The 17,363-nt window shown below is 38.3% G+C and overlaps 1 long non-coding RNA gene across 1 annotated transcript in view; it reads left to right on the top strand.

The window, feature by feature from the left end:
* The first annotated feature begins 12,474 nt into the window (after positions 1 to 12,474).
* The window catches only part of LOC126377651 (uncharacterized), a 44,829-nt gene continuing 39,940 nt past the window's right edge, over positions 12,475 to 17,363 (top strand). The window contains exon 1 of the long non-coding RNA XR_007567953.1: positions 12,475 to 12,538. This is a non-coding gene — a long non-coding RNA (uncharacterized LOC126377651). The remainder of the gene's footprint in view (positions 12,539 to 17,363) is intronic.

Below are 17,363 nucleotides of genomic sequence, written 5' to 3'. Positions count from 1 at the left end.
TAGACTTGTCTACTTCAGATACTTCCACAGCATAATGTCTTACGGTATTTTATTGTGGGGTCGAGCCGCTGATGTAGAAACTATTTTCATCATTTAAAAAAGGGCAGTTCGCGCTATTTATAATCTGCGTTGTCGGGACTCTTTAAGGGAGCTGTTTAAAGAAATAAATATACTGACGGTCGCAAGTAAAACATATTTATGAAAACATTATGTATGTGCGTAAAAATGTAGATATCTCTCCTTCCGAGAAACTGTGAAAGGCATACTTACAACACAAGGAATAAAAATAAAATTGTTGTTCAAAAATTCTAGATTAAGTAAATTAAATTCATCTTTTTTGGGGTTATGTATACGTTTTTACAATAAAATACCAGATAATATTTTAAATTTGTCAGAGAATAAACTTAAAGCTCTCGTGAAGCTTACTTTATGTAATAATAGCTTATTATAATATTAATGATTACCTAAATGATAAACATGTCTGGTATTAAATGTGTTCCTCTAGTTATTAAATAACTTGCAATGTACCCTCATTGATTTAAAAGATGTGTTGCTGTTGCAGTTTCTTGTCATTTCTTCTCCTCAGCCATAACACCTTGCGAAATGACGTAAATTCAAAAATGTTACATTGACCTTCAACAAGTTTATCCATGATAATTACGTTGAATAAATGATTCTGATTCTGAAGTGATTCAGTGCATTTTTCTGAGTTAATATCAAGTGAAATTTTTCATCGCAAAATTATATAATACAAAAAAACACGGTGTTATACCGGAAATATTTCCAAAAAAAATAAGCGGATAAAATAAAAATTGCAAGAAAAGCATGGCTAACAGCATACATCAAGTAGATAACATACAAAGAAAACAAAGATATTAGATAAACAGATACGTTAGTGTGATTCTTGTTTATGTTGTTCGATATGGGACCTTACCTTCGTTCGCATTGAGATCCTCAAGTTTTTCTTTACTGATGGTAAAGTTTGTTTGATCTACTTGTTTGCTTAGAAAGTTATTGTAAATGGGCTTCTATTATTCGTGGCCAGATTTTGTTTTATTGTTTTAGGTTGTTGGTAGGGCTGGTAGAGGAAGACCTAGAAGGACGTACATTGACCAAATTGGAGACGTCCTTAGAATAGGTTCAGTAAGATTACTCCGAACCGGCGTGAGTGTATGAAACGATCGATGAATGTCGAGGAAACAAGAATAGTGTATCAGGATCGAAGCAAACGGAACTCCATAGTATGTTTACAATACAGGGTCTGTGACATCGTAACAAAAGCTTTGGGGGATGATTGAAGTAACGATACTGAGTTGATATCAAGTGCAATTTCCTGAACCAGAACCCAAGTTTAAAATAAAAATGATAAATTATTAAAAACCATCAATGTAAATCGAACGACGCGTTTGCTAGTTTACATTGCAGCGCAGCAAAAAATCTTAATTAAACATTTGCGATAAGAAAACCACCAACCATGGTTTTTCGTACTGTCAAGCCCGCTTAGGGACGGTACTGACAAGTATCGGCGTCCGAAGGACGTAATATACGATCCCGACGACCCGATTACTCTAGCCATAGATGATGAATTTTCTGACGCAAAATTCATGTTTTTTATTGTGTTTCTTTTATACTATTAAAAGTAGTATAGTATAAAAGAAACACAATTAAAAGTAGTATAGTATAAAAGAAACAATATAAAACATGAATTTTGCGTCTGAGTTAATACTCAGAAACAAAGTTTAACCAATCTATTCGTCGCAAGAGTTAAAACGTATTTAATTTATAGTACGCATACTTTAACGGCTAGACGCGTTGGCCACCATCCAATCCAGAGACGGGTTCGATTCCCGATTAGGTAAATCTGTTACGAAACTAAACTACTCGTAATTGGGAAACCGCATAGGTATTCGTAGAAAACGCGAGAATTATGCCTAAATTGGTGAATGAAAACTGTTTGGAAATGTTATACTGTAAATTGAGTTTGGATTTTCAGAATAAATTGAAATACTGTAAGCTGTCGCTCAGTTTTAATAAAAAGAGTTCTATTGGTGAAAGAACAATTTACAGCTGAGGTTTTAGTGGAGTTTTAGATCCTAGATTTAAATCAAGTCTAATAGGGTATTTGACTGAGTCAAAGATGAGTGATAAAATACTAATATTGAAATGGAAGTCAGTCTGAGATCATCAAAAATTAATCACATTTTACTTTTCGACTTATTATCGAATTTTATTTTTTTATTTTGTTTTTTTTTTTCTATTTCTCTTTTGTTTTGTATTTTTTTTTTCCTGTTTGTGCAATAAAGTATTTGTTATGTTATGTTTATTTACGAATTAAGTAACAATAAGTACGACGTTTGACAGCTTTTATTGATGACGTCATAGGACATAACGTCAATAGTCTACTTGACAGTCTATCTCCCATAAACGGTTTGTCATGGTAAAAATGGTCGCAATGCGGGATAGATCTCATAAAAATCGCTCGACTGGTTCCTAAAAACGTCAAATTTTCATAGCGCGAGTACCCATCGAGACCCAATTTTGCTATTTCCCATACAATCTGATCGGTCTAATGGACTAACATCCTTTAAGTCCCAACCCGGGGGTCGATTCTGAATTATTCAGGGGGAAAGGTAAAGTAAATATGACCCCGAAGTTTTTGTGGCCCTGTTACACAGTTTGATTAAGTGGAAGTTAGGTTTTTGTTATCTCTTGTTAGGGGGTAGATAGAGTTGTAAGTTGTGTCAAAGTAATGCTGAAAACACGGACAATTTTATTTTACTGCTCTGTACAAAACTTGTCCACATCATTCACCCGTGCCGTAGTAGCCTAGTTCCAAGAATACTTGACGCTTACTGTGAGATCGCAGGTTCAATTCCCAGCACGAGCTTAAACATAGAATTGTCTAATTTGTTCTGTAATTTGTGTGTATGCGTTTGTATGTAATATATTCTGTATTTATATATATAATTTCTATATAGGGTCTACAAAAGTGTACTTACTATATCCTCTGTCGAAGGTTGTCTGGAAGAGATAGCTCTTAGCGATAAGGCCGCCTTTGCCCGCCTAAGAAAAGTTTCTCCTGTAAATGTTTTGTAAATTTGTGTGTAATAAAGTGTTTTATTATTATTATTTGTTTTCGAATTCATGTCTCGATCATGAATGATGAATGAATGATGTGGTCAGCGGTGAAGGAAACCATCACGAGGATACCCACATTCCCAAGAAATTGGTTCCGGAGGTATGTGACCTAACCTGTATTGGGCTTTTCCCTTCGCGGGTTGGAAGGTCGGACAGGCTTCGCTTCTGTAAAAACCGGACCTGTCAAATCTAAAGGTTAGGATACTGTAAAAAACGGGATAAATAGGTGAATATAATTTAATTACCATTATTTTTCATGTAACAATTTGAACACCATAAAACAAATACTCCATTCCATCATCATCACGGTAACGTCAAAGTAAACAACAAACTCTATTTATCTTCCCGCGGAAAAGAACTTGATGAAAGATAAAACAACTTTCCGCAAGTTCGAACTTCGAACTCACTACTCTCGTCCTAACAAGGCGTGATGATAAAAACCTAATCACTTTATCATATTATTTTACTGAAGTATAAACGTTGAATATCTCTCTCGTCAGGTCAGCTGGAAGAAATATCTTCGTTTAAAAATAATGTTACCTGTACTGTCCGTTTTCTTTGTATGTATGTTCCTTGTAATCAATAAGTATAAAATTTTGGAGTCCGAATAGCGCTAAAATAAATAGCGCTTTAGTAACAGTATATTGTTTATGCTATACATATATTGTTAATATAGCGCTATATATAATATTACCTAAATAAAAAATAGAAAAGAAATTGTTTATTATAAAAAGACGCCACACACAAAAACAAGACAATAACATCACTTAAAATTTTCACAGGGCAATCTTCTTCTATCTTGTGGGTTGTGAGGTGGATTACCAACCCCATTAACTCTGGTGTCAGGGTTACTATTGAGCCGCCAAAGGCCCCTGACATGGCTCATGTAACAACTACTTACTTACATCAGTAAGTAGTAACCGGGACCAACAGCTTAACGTGCCTTCCGAAGCACGGATCATCTTACTTTCGGACAATCAGGTGATCAACCTGTAATGTCCTAACCAAACTAGGGATCACAAAGTGATTTTTGTGATATGTCCCCACCGGGATTTGAACCTGGGACCTCGGGATCGTGAGTCCAACGCTTAAAACACTGGACCACAGAGGCCGTACTGGGCAATTACAAAAAAGCATAGAGGTATCTCAACGTGTTCCACGATTCTTAATCACTCCTGGTCTTGCATAGAAGTTCTTTAAATTATTATTTTGTTTCTAAAGTTAATACAACAGGATTTCTCCGCTGGGAAATCTCAACTCTTCCCTATTTACTCGTGGAGGAAGTAACCCATCATAACATTTTGCGTGAATAATCTTGTAGGTATTATGCATGGAATTTTATATTATTAAATTTTCGCCTCTTAGTAATATCACTCCGTATACTGAGGGGATGATTTAACTCATGCCATGCGTTAATTTAAAGTGGAATTTTCCATCTCCATAGTATGGAACTCAAAATAGTTTAAAAAAAAACACAAACATTTTCATGAATTTGGCGACGGAAACCGCTTTTGGTGTAAAGTAAAGACTGACGAAGTGATTTTTTTTTCTAATTAATATGGGTTTGCTCTTGACTTCATTCTTCCACGAGGAGAAGAAGAGATCGACGGTGGAACGAGCTTACCCAGAAAGCCACTGGCACTCTCACACACGCGACGGAACGCAGCAAGCTACTTGGCGCTGGACTTATTTAATGATAGGGTGGTCGCAAGCCAGGCGGTCCCTAACGGGCCCTACCACTCTACAGGGGGGATCATTCAGCCGTCATCACTGACTGGGGAGTCAGGTGATGCCGTTGGCCAGGGTGGACCACTAGGAGGTAGAGACCACCCTAAAATTGATTGTATACTCTTCAATATTATGTTGGAGAAGAGGGCAGCTGTAACTGTCAGTACTATTCAGAGGCAGAGGAGAGGAGTCTAGTGTGGCTCTGCAGGCTCTGCACGGCAACGACGTCGCGCGAGGTGCAAATTATATCGACGGTTTCAACCCATGTCTACTGATCGAAACAGCGAATGCTATCCACTTGAATATACGTCATACGGCTATTAGTCCCGGTTGCCATGCCGCAAGGGATAAAGTTGATTACTCTGCTCACGACAGGGAAAGGTAAGATGAAAACCATGAGCATATTTTTCCATTAAGGGTAGTATAAAAATGCACCACTGACAAGAGCGTGGAAATATTAAAAAGTCTTATAGTGCGAGTTCGCTCGCGCACCGAGAGTTCCGAAGCTTATTTTTACCGTGGAAAATCATCCCCATATATCTACATAGATCGCGATTCAAGTTAAGGTCATCACTAATTTAAGAGCCATGCTCTTGTTCGTGTAGCATTTTCCATTCTTGTCTATCAAAGACCAATTCCTTCACTTCCGTATAAGACACGATATAGTTTACATAATTAGTTATACGTAGTTAAGGTACTAACTTCAAAGTTTGTAATCGCAAAGAAACATTTTATTTGTGATTGAACCACAAATTAACGATTTTCGTACCTCGTTTTTAGCAAATCTTATGATTCTAAGTCCATGGGAAATACCTACCTTATTGGTTTGATTCCTCTACTAAACTTATGAAAAGGCTAAAATTGGGTGTATTTTTGCAAAGCGTAGATTTCTTGAAGTTGGCTACCGTTCACGAGAAAAAGTGTCTTGACAAACAGACCGACGGACAACAAAGTGGCCCGTTTTTCGAGGTTCGGACACCTAAAAACAAAAGAAGTGTGGTTGATCAAAAACAAATACCATTTACAACAGCAACCCGAAAAATACCATACACTGTTGAACAATTTCAACAAACTCGTTTCAACCAGATAATCGTAGAAACATTTGAATAGCTCACAGGTGCTCGATTGAAAAAGTTTTGCGATTCAACTTCCGTACGTAGCTTCAGTCGGTGGTAAGAATGTCTATTGATTCGGTAAATATTTGTGTTCTATTGGATGTTGAAATGTAGGTTTAGCTCAATAGGTAAACAGGGACCTTAGCCAAGTGGTAAACGATTACGAAAAACGACAGTGAAATAAAATGAATAAAATATATGGAATTGATAAAAAGCGGTATGAAAAGGCCATATTGCGCTTACTTTTTTAAATGTAAATGTCAAATTGCAGTATTGCTGTTTTAGATGAAGCGATTCAATGTGTCTTTCCAGACTAAGCGCGTAGCCGATTATCACCATCATCACCAGCCCATTAACGTCCCTACTGCTGGGGCACGGACCTTCCTTATGGATGGATAGGGAGATCGGGCCTTAAACCACCACACGGGCCCAGTGTGGATTGGTGGTTATTAACGACTGCTACTGCAGCTGGGACCAACGGCTTAACGTGCCTTCGGAAGGTAACGTGCCTTCCGAAGCCATTGCTTCCAGTGATTACAAAATGACTTCCGCCAATCCGCAGTGGAGCAGCGTGGAGTGTACTCGAAACCAAACCCCATACGATTGAAAACTAGGACGACTGAAAACTAAGGTGTCAGCCCAGCACTGGGACATATTATTAGGCTGTTTATGAACATAACGATGTTCCATCATGTAGGATTTTGCATGATATATCACAAAGTAAGGGAAAAGAGACAAATACTGAGAATTATTGAGTACAGAAGAGGCAAGATAATAGGACACTTAAGGACAGGCTGGCAGGCTGAATACACAATGGACATACATATTACTTATTAAGACCATTGTACTGTGTTCATGCAAATAAACAATCTATCTATCTATATCTATCTATCACCTAATAAGACACGACGAATTTATTAAAAACATCATAGAAGGAAAGAGAGGAAGGGGAAGACCAAGAAGAGCTAACATGGAACAGATTAAAGAAAAGGTTAACGTCGTGTCTTATAGGGAAGTCAAGGGATTGGCCTTTAATAGACTGGAATGGAAAACTCAATTTCACTCACTCTTCAATTGATGATGATGATCACAAAGTAAAACTTAGTGGACTCTCAGATCTCTCTCACTCAAATCTCTTATTAAAAAAGAACTACCGCTCCTCGGTTAACAACCCAACACTACGCGTGTGTGAACAGCTTTATTGTTCTGTTTTTGCTAGTCACCCTACGTTGAACATTTTCCACGAAGTATCTAATTAGAGACCTCCCACGCTATATTTTCCTAACCAAACACTTATCTCACAAAGAGGAAATTCAAATCGAAAAAATTTCCGACTCGAACGGAACTTGAAACTGCAGCTCTCGTCAAGCCGGGACGAGCGTAACAACCATCTTCTTCTTCTATCGTGTGGGTTGTGAGGTGGATTACCAACTCCCTCCACCCTGGTGTCACGGTTACGATTGAGCCGCCAAAGGCCCCTGATATGGCTCATGTTACGACTACTAACGTACATCAGTAAGTAGTAACCGGGATCGGCGGCTTAACGTGCCTTTCGAAGCACGAATCATCTTATTTTTGGACAATCAGGTGATCAGCATGTAATGTCCTAACCAAACTAGGGATCACAAAGTGATTTTTGTGATATATCCCCACCGGGGTTCGAACCCGGGGCTCCGAATCGGGAGCCCAACGCTCAACCACTGGACTACAGAGGCCGTTAATATAATGATTATTAACTTTAAAGTGTACCTTTGTAACTGAAATTAATTCCACGAACTGTGCAATGTCTGACATGTTTTATTATGTTTCGCTAATGAATGTGTTTCGAAGTTCCATCAGCACTCAGTGGAGCATCATAATATTATGTTTTGTGTGTGTGTGTGTGTGTGTGTGTGTGTGTGTGTGTGTGTGTGTGTGTGTGTGTGTGTGTGTGTGTGTGTGTGTGTGTGTGTGTGTGTATGTATGTGTGTGTGTGTGTGTGTGTGTGTGTGTGTTTGTAGTGTGTTCGTGCGCGCTCAGCGGTGAAAAAAGACATGGTGAGGAAACCCACATTCACGAGAAATGCATTTTCGGAGGAATGTGACCTAACCTGTATTGGGCTGGTTTTTCCTTCGCGGGTTGGAAAGGTCAGACAGGCAATCGCTTCTGTACCCGGGACCAACCGGCTTAACGTGTCTTTCTAAGCTTTTTAAGCACGAATCATCTTACTTTCGGACAATCAGGTGATCAGCCTGTAATGTCCCCAAAACCAAACTAGGGATCACAAAATGATTTTTGTGATATGTCCCCACCGGCATTCGAACCCGGGGCCTCCGGATCGTGAGTCCCTCGCGGTTGAGGAAAATAATTATTGAAGTTATTTTATGGATTCAGATTGATCAGATCCTTTTAATGTTTAAAATTTCGTGTATCTACTGTTACTTGACATGAAACCGACTTATAAAAAGTACACAAGTCTAAATAAAAGCAAATTTCATTATGAAGCTTTATAAAAAAGCAATAAAAACCCCACTGGCTTTCCCGATGAAATACTTTCCAATACACCGTCGACATTGAAGTATAATAATCTCGGATATTTCTCAGCGGCTTCTGTTTGCGGTGAATTATTTCTTTGTCTTATTCCCTGCTAGAGGGCTGTGTAAAATTTCAATTTTCTTCGGAAATTCTTTACGACACTTGAGCGAACTCTGTTTTCGAAAGGCAAAACAAACTCTGGAATCAATCAGCAACGTCTCGCACGAAGCGATTTATCGGGCTACATTTTGTCGCGTCACTTTTATCGCGCCACTTGAGTCGGTAAGTAATGTGAGCGCGTGTAGATCTTTATAGGGATTGAGTATGCTAAAGGCAACTACCGCGATAAAGAATGTAAAACGTTAAGCAAATACGCTGTCAGTCTTGTTTATTTCCCTATTTGTTAACAAGGCTAACACGCGTCCATACACTCATCGGTTTAGAAGAAAGGACTAATTCGCAAAACGCTTTACCCCTAAAAAATGACCTATTTGTACGATGACTTATTCTCAAAATGGCTAATTCTTGTAAAGACCTATTCGCAAAATGACTTGATCTTAAAGCTCCTTATACATTTGAAATATGGGTTATACTAATATCCTCAAATAATGTATGTAATTTTGGGATTAGGGTATTTCACGAATTAGGTATTTTACGAATAGGGCATTTTAGGAAAGAGCCCAAATACTAATGCAGCTCCGTTTGCGAATGAGTCCTTTGTCTAATAAACCCACTCATCATCCATCCTTAATCGCTGAGCCTCAAGAAGTTAGAAGACAACTTGCAGCCACGTATCAATGAGGATACAATCTAGAAGTTCACATGTAGACGACAGCTCTGTTGAGTGTTCCTTTGTCAGTTCTCCATACGAAACGACCAGTAAAGTAATAGGTGATCAGCCGATCGCATCGGTCGTATAAATCAAATTCATCATGTTACAAAGGACTCAATCCGTCCATTATTTTTTGGCAAATTCAAATTCAAATTCAAAAATATCTTTATTCAGTAGGTAACATAGTTACACTTTGAATCGTAAATTTTTACATAACGAACGTCTCATCCGCCTAAAACTACTGCAGCTTCTCACAACCTGTATAGCCGGGCAGGGTGGCATTGACCCCGTTTAACAAATAGACAACCAATCTCTTTAAAAACACACCCTAACTATACAAACCGTAAGCTCACAAACTCTACACGTTAGGCAAAATATGGCGCTTTATAAAGCCTAAAGTATAATACCTATTCATTTGAAACTCATGTTTAATAGATTCACTGAGCTGACAAGACACCCTGACATTTCTTTTTTCTGGTATAATCCAAACTCTCGGTTTATCATGGGAGAAAGCTACAGAGGCTGCAAAAGATCGCGAGGAGTGGAAATCTGTTGTTCAAGAACTACATCCCAACAGGGATAAAAGGATTAAATGAAAAAGAAGAATCCAAACCCGAGTTATGAGGGTTCAAAAAAATCGACGAAACGTTTCAAGAAAAGTTAAGCAGTACCCTGCTCTTGCGCTTCCTTTTGCTCGTCTTGGCGGGGGCACTACCGTGCCCCCAGATAACAGGGTAATAGATATCTCCGAGCCGAAACGTGTGGAAGTCGCGCTGTCAACTTTTCACTCCTACTTCTGGGGCGCAAAATGAATGATGACTATTAAATTGCATGACAGATTCGGGTCGTGCGGTCGTGCGACACCCATCGCGTTAAATAAAAGTACCGGTGTAATATTGCGTGTCTGAGACGCGCAGACTATGCGATTTTTTACTAACCTTTTAGTTCCAAAACATTTATACTATGGAAGAGTATTTTACACGACATTTAAAAAGGAACTTTGTGTCAATAAATAAATAGAATAGAACGGATACAACTGCTTTTTTTCAACTCTCATAAAATTAAAAAAAAAAACAATTTATAATAAGGTGTTGTTAACTAATGATTGGTCGTCTCAACCATGCAAATTGTGAAAAAATCTCATGCTTACCGCGTCAATGCGAGTGAGACAGACATTCCGCGTGCTTTCTTTTAAGTTCACTTCACTTCTTTTTAAACAATTATTGATCCAGGGTGTATTCAATGGCTCAGTTTGGATAGTCCTGTACCATATACCGACTTGGCTGTAATAGGATGATCGTCTGAAGATTGAAACATCCAGAACGCCGAAAAAATCACTGAATTTAATTCAAATTTTACCCTTAACAGTTTACCTATCAAGAATGGAGACCAGTGCACGACCATATTCTTACTTAAAATAATGCATAACGATGCTTAAAGTGTACCGGGTGAGAGCCTTCAGCGCTCCCCATTTGTCCGGCCAAGTAGTTAATGCCGTCTACGGCAAATCTACAATAAGTCACGTCAAAAAAAGGTGTCAAGACAAACCTCTGTGGCTTAACGGCATCATTCAAAACATGTATTTAGATTAAGGATTTAATTAAAATAATAAAAAAAAAATGTTGGGGTTGCCAACAGTAACACACTCACGGTACATAAGTATGGTCCATATTTACCACGTGCCAATAGAGCGAGAACTTCCCGATCTATTAGTAGAACATCGTAGCGATATAAATCGTCTGGTTGGATGTCGTTACGATGTACCAAGTGATTAATCAACGGAGCTGCGATTTGTCCGCGTCATTCTGTCGACCCATCCCATTTCGATACCCGAACCTACGTCAGTAACTATTGTTAGCCTAAGAGATTTATTCTTTGTTTGTCCCACTTAACTAAGTGACAAAACTTTGTTCCACATTCAAAAATTTTCTTTTCTTTTTTAAACAAAATCCTTTCTTCGCCCTTCTTCTTCTATCGTGTGGGTTGTGAGGTGGATTACCAACCCCAACAGCCCTTGTGTCAGGGTTATTATTACGCCGCCGAAGGCCCCTGACATAGCCGGGTAGTAGCCGGGACCGACGACTTAACGTGCCTTCTGAAGCACGGATCATCTTCCTTTCGGACAATCAGGTGGATCAGCCTGTTATGTCCTAACCAAACTAGGGATCACAGAGTGATTTTTGTAATATGTCCCCACTGGGATTTGATCCCGGGACTTCCGGATCGTGACCCCAACGCTCTAACCACTGGACCACAGATGCCGTTGCTTCGTCCTAAGATATAATTTTAATCACAATATTCCCGCTTCGTCCTATTTTATATTTCTTTTCCGGGCCATATTTTTTTTATACGCCAAAGCTTAATATTTGCTTTGGCCAAACTTACCAGTTTGTACAATCACCAAGTAACTAAGTAATTAAACAGACTTCAAAAACTATGTCATAAAAAGTAAAAATTATAAAGTTAAATATTTTGGCTACTTTTAAGTTTAAACTCGCGTAGTATCTTTTTAATTATTTTGTTGATTATTTTGTTTATTATTATAAAGTATTATTGATTGATTGATTGATAACTTGAAAGAACTCGTGAGTTGGGACGATGCACAATTTCAATAATGATGTGGGTCAATGGGTGAGTCTTATATCCTGCTTTAAACGCGGTAACAACCCGTTATTATGACTTTTGATTATGATATGAGTCAAACTAGGATTTTTTGCAATGGGGGGCAAAACTTCAGGGCTAAAGAAGAATAAATCGAAGATAGTGGAAGGTATGGGTTTGTGACAAAATTTTAAGGTAGCAATTTAACTACCTACAATAACCTCTCATCTGCCGAGATACCAGACACAATAGACTTTACATTGTGTCTGTTAAAGACTATATTGCAAAGCAACTAGATATCATAATTACCTAGATGTTATATTGGCTTCATCGTAAAACGATTTCAAAGCAAAATGACTACATAGTAGTTAGTGTTTTGTTTCATAAATGCGCAGTCACAATGATGCTGCATGATTTTGATTTTTATATTTTACACATTGTTTTAAGTTTACGCGGTTATTGCGTCATAATTAAAACACATAAATACGGGTTCTTAACGCGTTTAAAGCAGGGACAGGCAGGGAGGGAAGGGGGGTTCAGTCATCCCGTGATCATGGCACTTTTAACAGCGTCGAAATATCAGGAGTCTCATATCCCTGCTTCAAACGCGGTAAGAACCCGTTATTATGTGTTTTTATATTTTTATAAATTTTCAACCATTTTATATCCTAAAATATTTGAGACAAAAATAACAAGTACAGCATCACGCCTCTATATCCTATAGGAAGAGGTGTATAGCACATACATTAACTCCTTGCCAGACAGTTACCCCACCAGGTAACCCACTTTCGGGTTGGTCTCAGATAAAAAATATTTTTATTACAATGCAATAGGCAAGAAGATATTTTAATAAAAATGTAGTAATGCTCAATAGTAACTTTTTGTACAATCACCAATTTGGCAAACGAAGTCATGTGAATTTTTTTAAATTAATATTTTAACAGTTAAATTATCTCTTAAATAAAACATTTGCGAAACCAAATGTTATTTATGTCAAATGATTGTATTTAAAGTAATATATTTGCAAAATGAGAGTTTGTCAAACGATTAGTTTACCAAACATTGTTGGTAAAATGATTTTTTGTCATACGTTTTTTGTTAAACAATAGTAAACCGTAATGTAGACAATCGATAGCTAAATGAGAATGTTTGTTGGATGTCAGCTTTTGGAGGATTCAAATCTGAGCACCAAATCAAATCACAAGATTTATCCCGTTCCATGTGGCATATAGATAAGTATAGTGCAGTGGTATTGTTGAGAGTGCATACACATGAAATGATTATCGAAAGCAAAAACATTACGAGCTGATTTTTAAATTAAACAAAACTGGCAGACATTTAAAAAAAAACTATGAAACGTACTGAAATTGAGAAGTATTTAAAAAAAAACTTAAGACAGCCAAGGAGGCCGTTGTTAACAGGTGTTATATGATGAATATCTCTCCCATCACATAGGTCTGGAAGAAATGTCTTTGTTGAGAGATAAGCTTACCTGTACAGTCACGAGTACTAATATGTATACACTTTGAAACCATGTCACATTAACTTTTATGACAAATTAAACCGTAAGTCTCATTAAATGACAAATATGATAGTGCAACAGGGTTCTAAAGTGGGTACATGATAATATTGCTCATGACTGTACGTACCTGTGTGCGTTTTCTTTTCTATTTTCCTTGCGTCCGTTTTATTGTGTACGGTCACGAGTACTAACATGTATACACTTTGAAACCATGTCGCATTAACTTTTTTGACAAATTGAACCGTAAGTCACATTAAATGTCAAATATGATAGTGCGACAGGGTTCTAAAGTGGGTACATGATATTGCTCATGACTATACATATAAATAAAGCGATAAGGCCCTAGTCTGGTTGACACTCTAGAAGCTCATTTGAAGGTATACAAATATTTACTAATGAAAATTTACAGTATTGAAACCCTTTACACATTCACAACACGAAAGTTTGTTTAAATAGCGTAAATGGGATTACGCCAAGCATTAATAAGTGCCAGAAAATTAACATCAAGCTTCAAACTCACTGATGCCTAAGCTAGGATAAGTCATTTTGGATGCTCTTTCATGTCAAACTTTTGAGTGAACTAAGAAGTAAACATAATAATTTGGGCTTATAGGTACCTCAATTACGATGTAAAGCAGTTTACACACTACACTACGCACCTTTTTTTTTTTGACGTGACTTATTGTAGATTTGCCGATGGCATTAACTACTTGGCCGGACAAATGGGGAGCGCTGAAGGCTCTCACCCGTTACAACGTTTAAGACTACAGGCCTGAGGGTGCCCAGTTGGGCGCGAATCTCGGCTCAGGGCGTCGTCTGAGAGGTAGAATATTTGAAAGAATTAATCGACCCTAGTGGGTCGACAGCGATAAGCGCTGATTGAGAGAAGTCGTCGACCACGCCGGCGGAGTCCGTATCGGGGTCCATACACTACGCACCGACGCGGTTGGCGGTGAAGAGGTTAGTAGGTTGCATTGATTTGTATAATGTAATCCGTAGATTTCTAACTGACGAGCACCATCGGGCGACCGGCCTATCGATCCCCAAGTCGTGACTTACTTATCGATTATACAGTGTTAGTGACATTGTAACGAATAAAGGGATGATTCAGACCATGATTCTGACTTGATATCGTGTGGAATTTTTCGTTGCAATAGTATGGAACTGAAAATAATGAAAAAACACAAAAATCATCCCCCTCAAAATTCGTTACAGTGGGCGATGTCGTGTGATAGCCCCCTAAGAGTAATTAGGAACTTCCTCTACTTAAATATTGAAATATTATCGCCTTAATTTAATTCACGTCAAAATTTGAAAATTGTTTTTATTACTATTCCATCTTATTACTCAACTTATTTTTTGTCAATAGCTGAAACATAATGACGTCTATGGACTAATTCACTGTGTGCAACTCAATGAGGTCAATATAGCATGTTATACGTTATTAGTTCAACTCATGGGCTGTGTGTACGTGTGTGCATGCGTGCGTGCGTGCGTGGGTGCGTGCGTTCGTTCTTGTGTGCGTGCGTACGTGCGTGGGTGCGTGCGTTCGTGTGCGGGTGCGTGCATGTGTGCGATCTTGCGTGGGTGCCTGCATGCGTGTGTGCATGCGTGTGTCGGTGCATGGATGTGTGCGTGCGTGTACACGTGTGTAATTAAGATGTTACGTGCTGTGAAAGGCACATTTTGCAGTCGGCCCTGGCTATTATTAAACTTAAATATCTACCTAATCGTAAACTGAGCCATGTCAGGGACTTTTGTCTCAAGAGTAACCCTGGGTTGATGAGGGCGGTCATTTACCTCACAACCTGCACGATAGAAGTTCATCTCCCGATTAAGGGATCCTGACTACGATTCCCTGTGGTGAAAATGTTAAAAACACTTAGTGACTTGCTAATTGTGGCTAATTTAGTTACAACGATTTATTCTCTAGTGACTTTAAATTTATCCTGCTAAAGCGAGAGGCAAGAGCTAGGCAATCCTGTTTTCTTAATTGCGTTTTAGATTAAGCCGTGATCAGATTGGACGCTGGGTATAAAAAGCACTCTCCTAATAGATATTCGATGAATAGAACATAAAGCTGTCGGTGTGGGCTATTCATTATTTCCCCTGATGTCTGAACTATTATTGGGCCGCCTAACTCTAATATGGTTAATAATAATGACTAAGTATTATTTGTGCCACTGGCTACAAAAATATTTGCGGTTAATTTTGTATAATCCCAATTGGGCCAGGCATTATACACTGCGATACAATACCTATTACGTTGGTCTAAAACAAGACAGACAAAGTCAAGAGTGCTATAAACGGGCGAGCTCGCATTAATTATTTGATAAGAGTGGAGGAATCGAAGGTGGTGTGTCAAGATCATAGTAAGTGGAAATCTGTGGTCCTTGCCTACTCCGATGGGAATTGGGCGTGGTCTTATGTATGTATTCTTAGATATTAAAGTCATATAAGGTCACGAATTCTGAATCACATTCCAAAACTAAAATGTGTCATAGTTATATGAATACCTATGGGGCAAAATACCCACAAATGGGCGACGTGCCCATAGCTGTGTGAATATAGGGTAAAAAGCCCACGATGTAAGAATATGGGGTGAAACCCCGCGAATGGCCTCCAACCACCCCTTACAGCCATCCCTATCCACCTAAATGAATTGATAAATTCATATGAAAATCTATAAGTGGCCATTTTACGATTTGCAATTCAATTCCTAATAGGAACATATTATGATTCATCAAAAGTGGCCTTTTTAGCCCCCCTGATCACCTTATCAATCATCAAAGCGATATTACCGACTGCAATGTTTTAGTATCTGTTTTACTGTTTACTGTCTGTTGTTCTCTCTGGTAATAATAATGTCTGTATCGGATTTTACAAATATAGCATAAATGATACCTAAGTAATTAGAAAAATATATAAGTATTATAAGACTTAACTGATAATTCTGCCTGCGCATCGACAGGAAGTCTGATAAAACTATTTTTGATTATTATCTCTGAAAACTCACTATTATTTCTGTTCTGATCTGTTTCTGAATATTGTCTCGTTTTCCGCTCTCTGCTCTTAAGTAATGACAGCCCGCCAAAAGCATAAACTTTTTTCTGGCCAGTGTTGTTATGACATAAAAATAAAATCGATGATGCATTTTAATATTATTATGAATTAGATTATTTCAATTCGAGAACTGATTACAGTTTTGAGACAACGCTAATGAAAGTCACAACACTGGCGTACGTAAGTTGACATAATCTTACCGTGCATTGAAGCTATTATAAAATTTTATTTTTACTGATTTCATTGAACTAACAGCCTCTGTGGTCTAGTGGTTTGAGCGTTGGGCTCACGATCTGGAGGTCCTGGGTTCGAATCCCGGTGTGGACATACACAAAATCACTTCGTGGTCCCTAGTTTGGTTAGGACATTCAGACAGAACCACCCAACCCACCCACCCTCCTGACCTGATTGTCCAAAAAGTAAGATGATCCGTGCTTCGGAAGGCACCGTTGGTGCCAGTTACTATTTACTAATGTAAGTAAGTAGTCGTTACATAAGCCATGTCAGGGTCCTTTGGCGGCTCAATAATAACCCTGACACCAAAGTTGCTATGATGAGGTTGATAATTCACCTCACAACCCACACGATAGAAGAAAACTGAACTGGTATGTATAAGTATTTTCGTAGCTGCATTTAGGGCTGTGCAAATTCAGCGTTCAGTAAGATAGTTGGCAACCGTTGGGATTTCATTAAGCAAATTATCGACGCTTCGATAGCTACGGAAGCGCTCGAGTCGTCCCGGTGGAGACTGCATACTGCATTGATGAGGATGCTCATTTACATCTCAAACCTCCACTCAACCATAACTGAACTTGAAGTTTGAACGATGCGTTCATACACTCATCCATTA

Source organism: Pectinophora gossypiella, chromosome 23, assembly GCF_024362695.1.
Source record: "Pectinophora gossypiella chromosome 23, ilPecGoss1.1, whole genome shotgun sequence".
NCBI lineage: Eukaryota > Metazoa > Arthropoda > Insecta > Lepidoptera > Gelechiidae > Pectinophora > Pectinophora gossypiella.
The sequence above is the reverse complement of the archived record's forward strand: the minus strand, read 5'-3'. Positions and strand labels throughout refer to the sequence as shown.